This window comes from Syzygium oleosum, unplaced genomic scaffold (assembly GCF_021117445.2).
Source record: "Syzygium oleosum isolate NSW1041296 unplaced genomic scaffold, Sole_v2.1 Sole_v2.38, whole genome shotgun sequence".
NCBI classification, from domain to species: domain Eukaryota; kingdom Viridiplantae; phylum Streptophyta; class Magnoliopsida; order Myrtales; family Myrtaceae; genus Syzygium; species Syzygium oleosum.
In genome coordinates, this window is record NW_026607522.1 from 2,359,254 (window position 1) to 2,368,462 (window position 9,209).

At 38.7% G+C, this 9,209-nt stretch overlaps 1 pseudogene; it reads left to right on the plus strand.

The window, feature by feature from the left end:
- Positions 1–6,336: 6,336 nt before the first annotated feature.
- On the plus strand, positions 6,337–8,003 carry LOC115664768 (putative disease resistance protein RGA1; annotated as a pseudogene).
- Positions 8,004–9,209: the final 1,206 nt, after the last annotated feature.

The following is a 9,209-nucleotide window of genomic DNA, read 5'->3' on the forward strand; positions in this document are numbered from 1 at the left end:
TGAATCAGTCGCACCCATTTCCGACAGTTTAAAAATGTCCAATAACCAATACCTGTTAAGCATGTTACAGATTGTATATATATATTTTGGTCTGAGCAGATTGTATATTCAAGAGCACAAAAATATCTAATATGAAATAACAAATAAGGATAAATGTATTGGAAGTCCTATAATTTGTCAGGAAAGTGCCATTAAGTCGTAAAACTTTTAACTAAGTGCAATCAAGTCCTAAACTTGACAAGTTGGTGCAATCATGCCTTTCTATTAACTCTGTCTAATTTAACAAACGAAAAATACTAACAAGTTTTAAGACTTAATTGTATTAACTTGATAAGTTTTAGGATTGAATTACACTTTTTAAAAGTTTTATGAGTCAATTACACTTTCTTGACAAGTTTTAGAACTTACAGTACACTTATTTTGAACAATTAAGTAATGTTAGAAACTTGATATTCGTCGATTCACATTTTCTCACGACAGATATCAAATCATTTTTCTTTTTATTTTCATCCTGCTGTTTTTTAATGCAACGCCTGTGCGAAGAAACTAATAAAAGAAACACATGACATAAACATCAACTGTACTGTGAGAAAATTACGCCGTATAAAGAAGTCGAATTAATTAAAAAACTGGGTAAGATAGCTTTATATGATCGCAAAACACGCCGAAATCTTCCGGATTCTCAACTTTCAAGTGAAGCAACATGATTGATGCATGTAAAGTTTATTGTGCTTATAAATGAATACTTGCTTGTACATCAGGAAGATTTAAAAAACCATCCTTACTTTTAACTTTCATGCCAACATGCATCTTTAATTTTTTAAAATCTGTCGTTTATGTCTTCAGCAAAATTCAAGTCATCTGCCCATGTTCCACAGCCAAATCCAACCGGCTGCCGTCCCAGCAGCAACCACCATCGACCGACGCACTGCCCACTACCGCAGCACCCAACACCACCACCACTCTCCCCCGTTCTTTCTCACGCTTGAGCTCTAAACAGAGCTCGCCGGGGCTCCAGCTATGCACAGGCCGCTAGCTCCTCGTGGCCATGCCGAGCTCTGATCAGTACTCCACACAGGGCTTGAGGTCTTGGCGATGGCCAGCTTTATTTGGAGCTCGCCATCACTGCAAGGTTGAGTCCCACACGAAAATCGATGTCAGGCTGTCATGGAGGTCGGGACTGTCACTGACCTCCGGTCTGAGGTCAGCGTGTCACAAGCCGACACTTGAGATCACAACGGCGCAATACTAGAGTCGCCTAAGCTCACCCTTCCTCTCGATCCGTTGCTTGCTCGCTCACTTGGTCCATCCCGGATTGTAGAGAGAAACTCAAGAAAGATGAGTTTTTTTGGGAGAGAATGCTCTAGTGCTTGTGTTGGATTTGTCGAATGTTACAAATGAGAGGAAGGGAGACGTATGTATACATGAGCCCCTCAAATTGCAATGGTAATCTCCCTATAATTGAATGATGGGATCCAATATTTCCATCTGCCACCTACCCTAATAATTACATGAATTCTCTCGAAAATGAGTATAATTCTCACATTACCCTTTAAAATATTTTAAAGAACTCACGAAATCCCTAGACTCTTAGAAGCTTCAAGGCATGCCCGGTAATTTTGGTCACCCCTCGGCTTATTGTGCATCGAAAACCTCCGGTCTATGACATTCTCGCCCACCTACTTGAGCGATGTCTTAGACGCTTTCAATTCGGAGTCCTTCACTTGCAAGATTGCATCCTCCTATGGAACAACTCCCTCAGAGGTTAGCAATTCTTACGTCTCCCATGTCATTTATTATTTTCTTTCTTGACTCCACAATTAGGATAATTGCCCAAAAGGTCCTAAACCTATTGTAGTACATCCAATTCAATCCTAAACTTTTCAATTGTGTCAATTTAATCTTAAACCTTTTAAAAATTTGCTAATTTAGCCATAAAACGTCCAAGCACGAAAAGAGTTAGATTCAACTACATATATTTCCAATTTTGTTTACATGATGCTAACAACATGAATCTGACATAATAGCATATTCGCAATCCAAAATCAAACTACGTCCAGTCATGAAAAGAGATAGAATCAACTAGCATTTTCATATTTGATATCAATTTACAGTATCAATTACTTCTGTAGCAATATTATGCAAAATTGCAATATAATCTGACTGACCAATTTGAATATGCTGGGAAAGCCAACGAAAAGTACGACTGTGAGTTTAATTCTTGATGTAATTATCCACAGTTTGTTAGAAATAAGATGGTAAGGATGAAGATTAATAACAGAGAGAGAGAGAGAGAGAGAGAGAGAGAGAGAGAGAGAGAGAGAGAGAGAGAGAGAGAATAAAATTGTAATGAGAGACTTAAGAAGGGAAGAAAAATGAGCAAAAGAAAATAGACAATACATATAAATTTTATGAAAAAGATAAAATCCAACTGAATATCATCGCCCAAATAATGTTAGCAAAACCCAAATGTGTGAGTGCTGCTAAAGTATATTTAGTGGATTTTTTTAGTTATCACAGCTTTTATCGTGAAAATAAGGACAATCTAAGCATTGAAGTGTATTTTTTTTCTCAAGAGAGTCATCATAGGTATGGTGTTCGCATCATAATGTTAACAAATCAATCATGTAACCAATGCATATAGAACTTTCTATTTCCATTGAAAGAATCTCTCTATTCTAATGTGTATTGCATACGTATAAATGTAAATATGTGTGTGTGTGTGGAGTAGGAGTCCTCAACTTGCAACAGAAGGACTTATTCAATCACATAGTTTGGATCCTTAAATATGACGCCCTTTGGAATTTCTATTTGATTGTATCAATTAGGGGTGAGAGGTTTCAGGTTCCGTACAAGTTCCACCTGGAACCTGCTCATGGGAACACATTCTTCATTTTTTAGAACCTAGAACCTACCCTACATACCTTGGAACCTAGAACCTACCATGTCACAAGTTCTAGGGTTTACCTAGCTTCCACCGGTATTATTAATTGAACAATTGTAGTAAATCATCACCTTTGATGATCATCACTTGCTGTTACGATCCATTAACCCCAACTTATATTCAGAGATACTAATAATATAAAATATTAACAAGTCATATAATAAAAGCTCAAACTAATGGTTTTAGATTATACACTCACCACCTAATGCCATGGAACACCACAGGATCACGCGAAAACATAGACCAAGAAAAAATACAAAAAACTTATTTAAGATTCCAAGTTTTACGTTCCAGGCGTAGAACCTGGAACCCACCTGTCGAAACAGATTTTTTAATTTTTGGCACTTGGAACCTACCGTGCATACCTTGAAACCTGTAACCTATAAGTTTCTACCAAGTTCCAAGTTCTCTCCTGAAACATACTCATCCCTAGTATCAATAGCCCAATGAATTGAGATTTCTCTATTGGGTCAAGTCATTTTGGGGCAAGCATATTATTTATGATGAAAATGGGGAGCTTCAAGGGAATGAGTCGGAGTTCTTGTAGAGTGAAACCATGTAGTACCAAATACGAAATAGATCTCCAAAGTACAATACTTTTTTTGAATGAGATATGTTTGGAGTTACTAATTACTCACGGCTCACACCTCACAGTGCCCCGATTAAAGCTAACTAATATCTCTAGGTTCATAACATAAACTCTAATACCAACTTTGTCATACATAAATCTATCCTAAGAATTTAGAGAATGATCGGCCAGCCTTTAAAAAAGAACAAAGAAGGAAGACTTCAGTCAAAACCGGCGATTTTGAAAAAAAAAATATATTGACTAAGCGAAACCTTTTATTGTATGATATTTATAACGAAATCCAATGAATCAAGTTTTAACCAAAATTTGGAAATTCATTAACCACCTCCGAATCTCTCTCGACGTGTATTTAGAGTAGAAGTTGAGGATTAATGCAATTTTTGAAAATTTGGTCAAGTCCATTGAATCAAGTTGAGTTGTGGAATGGTTTTCAAAACCGTTTTGGGGGTAAACATAAAGAAAAAGATTAACAAAAGGCCACCTTCTTCTAAAATGATTGACATTTGAGTAACAGCATATAAATTTGGAGAATTGATTCATATTGCATTTATCATGTGATTAGGACTTTCCAAAGTGGCCGCTACTTTTGCGGAGACACCACATATATTCCTTTTCTTGCAACGAGAAGAAGCCAATTCTAACAATCAACAATTCTAGGTTACAAGTAAGGAGGAAACAATTAGAGAAAATACTGTTATAATATATTTAAATAGGAATAAATAGGTATATCTTGAAAAATTAAATATAATGACCTTAAAGTAGCCACCCAAGGTGGTGACAGACTGCTGGGTAGGTGTTTACAAATGGATAGATAGCATCACAATAGGCGATGTAGTGATGCTAGGAATGTAATTTGAGAATTCTGACAGATGTTAATATCGTTTGCCATTGGAGACGCAATTTCCTGCACAACTTGGTCCTATTTTCTCCTTCGCTTCTGGGCCTCGGAATCTGTCAGATGAAAATAAGCTGCTAAATAAATATCTGTGTCGCTTCAGCACCAGCACTTTCATTGCCTTTGCAAGCATGTTAGACGAGTAAAAACGCTAGAATCAAGTAATGTCTTGGACAAACCAATCGCGGACCTCACACCCCACCTTCCACGTTGAAAATTAGGCTCGCATGCATTGATTAGAATTCCTATATTCAACAACTCTACTCGGTCAAAGAAGCTGAAAATTCAGTCTCATAAACTTGTTATACAGTTTTATGATGTCTCTCGCCTTGGAACAATTGGAGTAATATCTACTGACACACACATACACACAGAGAACAAAAATGGCGGAAGCTGTCCTTGGGAGCATTGCTGGAGAGATCGTTGCTAATCTGGTTCCTAGAGCACTAGAAGAGGTTGGAAATTTGTGGGGCGTCAAGCATGAACCGGAGGTGCTCAGGGACACTATCTCCACGCTTCAGCCTGTGCTGGACGATGCAGAGGAGCAATACTACCAGAGTCGCCAAATCCAACTTTGGCTTGAGAAATTGAAGGACGCTTTCTATGATGAGCAGGACGTGCTTGAAGAATTCAACATAGAAGTCATGTGACGAGAACAAAGGGTCCACAATGAAATGAACAAGGAGGTAAGGACATTTTTCTCAAGTTCTAATCAGCTTTCTTCTAAACTGAAGATGAGTTACAAAGTAAGAGCAGTGAGGGAGAGAATAGAAGCCATTAACTCTGGAATGAGATTCCACTTCGACGAGCGCCCTGTGGGTTCACAAATAGAGAGAGAGTGGAGGAAGAGAGGAGACGCATTCGTTTATACATGAGGGAGATATTACAGGAAGAGACGTCGATAAGAAGACGGTTTTGAAATTTTTATTGAATTCAAACTTGAACGAGCATGTTTCCATCCTTCCGATAGTTGGTATAGGTGGGCTTGGAAAAACGGCTCTTGCTTAATTTGTATATAATGATGAGATGGTTAGTAAACAATTTAACTTGAAAATGTGGGTTTGTGTCTCTAATGACTTTGAAGTGAAAAAAATAGTGAAAAAGATCATAGCTTGTGCAAAGAATAAAGAACCAACTGAAGTTGCGATGGAAGGGTTGCAGAGTGAACTAAGGGCATCAATTGATGGCTGAGCTTGAAAACTTTACTGTCAGAGGTGCTAGAGGAAGCAAGATCCTTATAACGACATGCCTTCCTTTGGCTGCGGAGACCACCGGCACTACACCGCCTCATCTTCTTAGGGGCTTATCTGAAAGTGCATCTCTTGATTTATTACTGCGAATGGCTTGTCGAAAAGAAGAGGATACAAGATCCTGACATGCTAGTTATCAACAAAGAGATAGTAAGAAAGTGCTCTGGGGTTCCATTGGTTGTTCGAACTGTTGGAAGTTTACTATTCTTTAAGAAAACTAAATCTGAATGGTTATATTTCAAAGATTATGAGCTCCTAGAAGTGTCTCAAAGGAAGACCGCATAGTATCTGTTCTTAGGCTAAGTTATGACCATCTTCCTTCACATTTGAAACAATGTTTTGTGTTGTGTTCATTGCTTCCCAAAGGTTATAGGATAAAGAAGCAGATTTTGGTCAATCTTTGGGTGGTAGAAGGATTTATCCAACCATCAAATAGAAGTCAGTATTTAGAAGACATAGCTTATGGATATTTCAAGGATCCACTTTCGAGTAACTTCTTCCAAGATTACGAAAAAGACACAAAAATTTGCAAAATGCATGATTTGATGCACGATCTAGCCTACTTAGTTGCAGGGATGGAATGTTGGGTGGCATGGGGTGACACAAAATCCATACATGAAGAACTCGTCATATATCTCATGATTTAACTTTCAATTTGATGGGTGAACTTCCAATTTCATGCTTGAAAGCAAGTGCACAAAGAACATTTCTTTCTGTCACATCAGAACCTACATATCGGGAATTGGATCAAAGAGAACCAGCAAGTGAAGCAAATCTACGCCAACTCATTCAAAGTTTCAAGAGGTTGCGCATCTTGGATCTGCATGCCACAAATGTCAAGAAGGTGCCAAGGTCCATTTGTGACTTGAAGCATCTCACGTATCTCGATCTCTCTCACAATAATGCACTCAAAAGGCTTCCAAACTCTATTACAAGATTGCAAAATTTGCAAACACTTAATCTCTACTGGTGTTCTGTCCTTGAAAAATTGCCAAGGGGTAAAAGGAAGTTGGTCAGCCTTCAAAATCTAGGCATAGATGATTGTAGGAAACTTAGTTGTGTGCCATGTGGACTAGGACAATTGAGTTCTCTGCATCGGCTAACAAGCTTCATTATGCCCAAAAATAAAGCTCTTGCTCCGAATTATTGCAAACTTGGGGAGCTAAATGGGCTTGATAATATTCGGGGAAGCCTTAGCATTGAAAATTTGGGCCACGTAATAGAAGTAGCTGAATTCAAGGCTGCAAACTTGATAGGGAAGCATCCTCTAGAATCTTTGGAACTTCAATGGGGTTGTCTCGATACTGATGATGCAGTAATTGGGGACAAAGATGAAGCTCTATTGGATGGACTGAGGCCCCCCTCAAATCTGCAAAGCTTGACGATCGATGGATATAAAAGTGAGAGCTTTCCAGGTGGATGATGGATAACCTTGTTTTTTCCTTGCCAAATTTAGTTGAGTTACGCCTAAAGGGATGTGGAAGATGTAAACATTTCCCTCAATTGGGCCTATTACCTCACCTTAAGTCTTTAGAGATTTGGGGGTTGACTGAATTGGAATACATCGATTTTAGATCATTCATCCACTTTAACAACACCATTTTCTAGTCTATTGAGATTATGGATCGGTTATTGTGAAAACTTGGAACTCATGCCACTAGCTACGCATCTTGAGGAGTTAACTCTGAGTAAGGTCAACCCAAAGTTGATAAATCAGATATTTGGCCTTAATAAGTTGAAGAGTCTATATATCTTGGAGATGGAGTTTCTAGAGTGTTTGCGAGAGGAGTGTTTGCAAAGTCTTACTTCACTTGAATTTCTTGGCAACTATCATTGTCCTCGGTCAACTTGCCTCTCACTCAGTATGCAATATCTGTCGAACCTTGTGCATCTCTCTTTTCAGTACCGTGAGAAGCTCGGTTTATCCAAAGACGAAAGCAACAACATCTTGGATTTACAAGGACTCGAGAGTCTCCTGTCAATGGACATCCTTGATGTTCCCAAACTAGCATCTCTCCCACAGTGTCTTCTACAGGTCAGGAATCTCGAGTGGCTTTCTATTAAAAAGTGTTTAAATTTGAAGGCTTAACGGAGCAAATTGAGGCCCTTCAATCACTCCAACCGCTTGAAATCATCTGGTGCTCCTCGTTGACATCATTACCAAAAGCAATGCGAAGGCTTACAATGCTTATTCACCTAAAGATCGCAGGTTGCGCAGATTTGGAGGAGAGGTGCAAAAAAGAAGCAGTCGAGGACTGGTACAAGATTGCTCATATTCCGCACATAACTCACAAGCTCGAATATTACTATGAACACTACTTATGACTCCAAATTCTCCGCTTTTCTCTCTGAAGGTATTTGCACCTTTTTTTTCTTAGAATTTACACGAATAAATAAAAAACGAAAGTAATTTGAGTAATTTGAAATTTGTTAGGAAAGGATTGGTTTTTTTTTAAACTTTTTGGTGTATTTTGTTACATGTATAAATAGAACACGACGAAAATAGACAGAGAGATTAAAAAAATTAAAAAAATGGAATTGTTTGGCCAACTTTCCAATTGTATTTCGATACTTGATTCAATTGGGGGATATGGACAGATCACTGAAAGGTTAGGACACATCGTGGCATGTAACATGAATGCAGGTATTTACAGGGTGTGGAAACATCGACATCGACGTTATTCCTTCCGAATGGCCCTCATGGAGATATCCCTCAACTAAGTGCTTGCTTTATTCCCAAAAAGTGCGAGAAAAAGAAGGAAAATTCATACTCCTCCTCATCCAACTCCAACCTCATTAAAACTGGCTCGTGACTCATGGTGTAGATAGTGTAAAATCTACTTATTTGATTTCACAAGGATTAAAATGTCTGCACCGTTCGATGATCTTGGAAGCTGACTGTGGAAATTCTCATAGATGATGTGATTAAATGTTTCTTTGGAGAATGGCTTCTGGTTTGCTTCCCTTAAAAAAAAAGTATATCTCTCTTATCACGGCTTTAAGGAAAGGATTGCTTGTTTGGTCGTTTGGCTGGCTTGAACTTGGTATAACTTCGACGAATACATTTGTTTTCTCATTGCCTTAGCTTCTCTTGGGTTTTCTGTTTCCCTCCTTTTCACACCAACACAATTCCCCAGCAGATAATTACTATGTCAAGATATGCAGTAGAAAAAATCTACTCAGTGTAATATACCTGCCCGAACGGGCATAAGCGACCGCGCAAAGCCTGTTGCCCCGTTGTCACTTATAAGCTTCCATTGGAAGTTGGCGACCGCTTTGTGAAGCTCGTCACTAGCTTTTCCGGGATGGCTAACCATGCGGTTATGAAAGCCTATCATTAGGAACAGCCGTCCTGTCCCTAGTAATTTTTAGCGTATTCTGCTGCTGCGTACTGCCTTTTTTCGTGACCGTAATGACCGCCCCTGCAGCACAGCAATAGCGTCGGAGCTTGGCGGTCTTTAAAAGTGTGAATGAATTTGGGGCCAGCTTTGATCCATCTAAATTGGCCTTCCACTATGATTCCTCTATAAT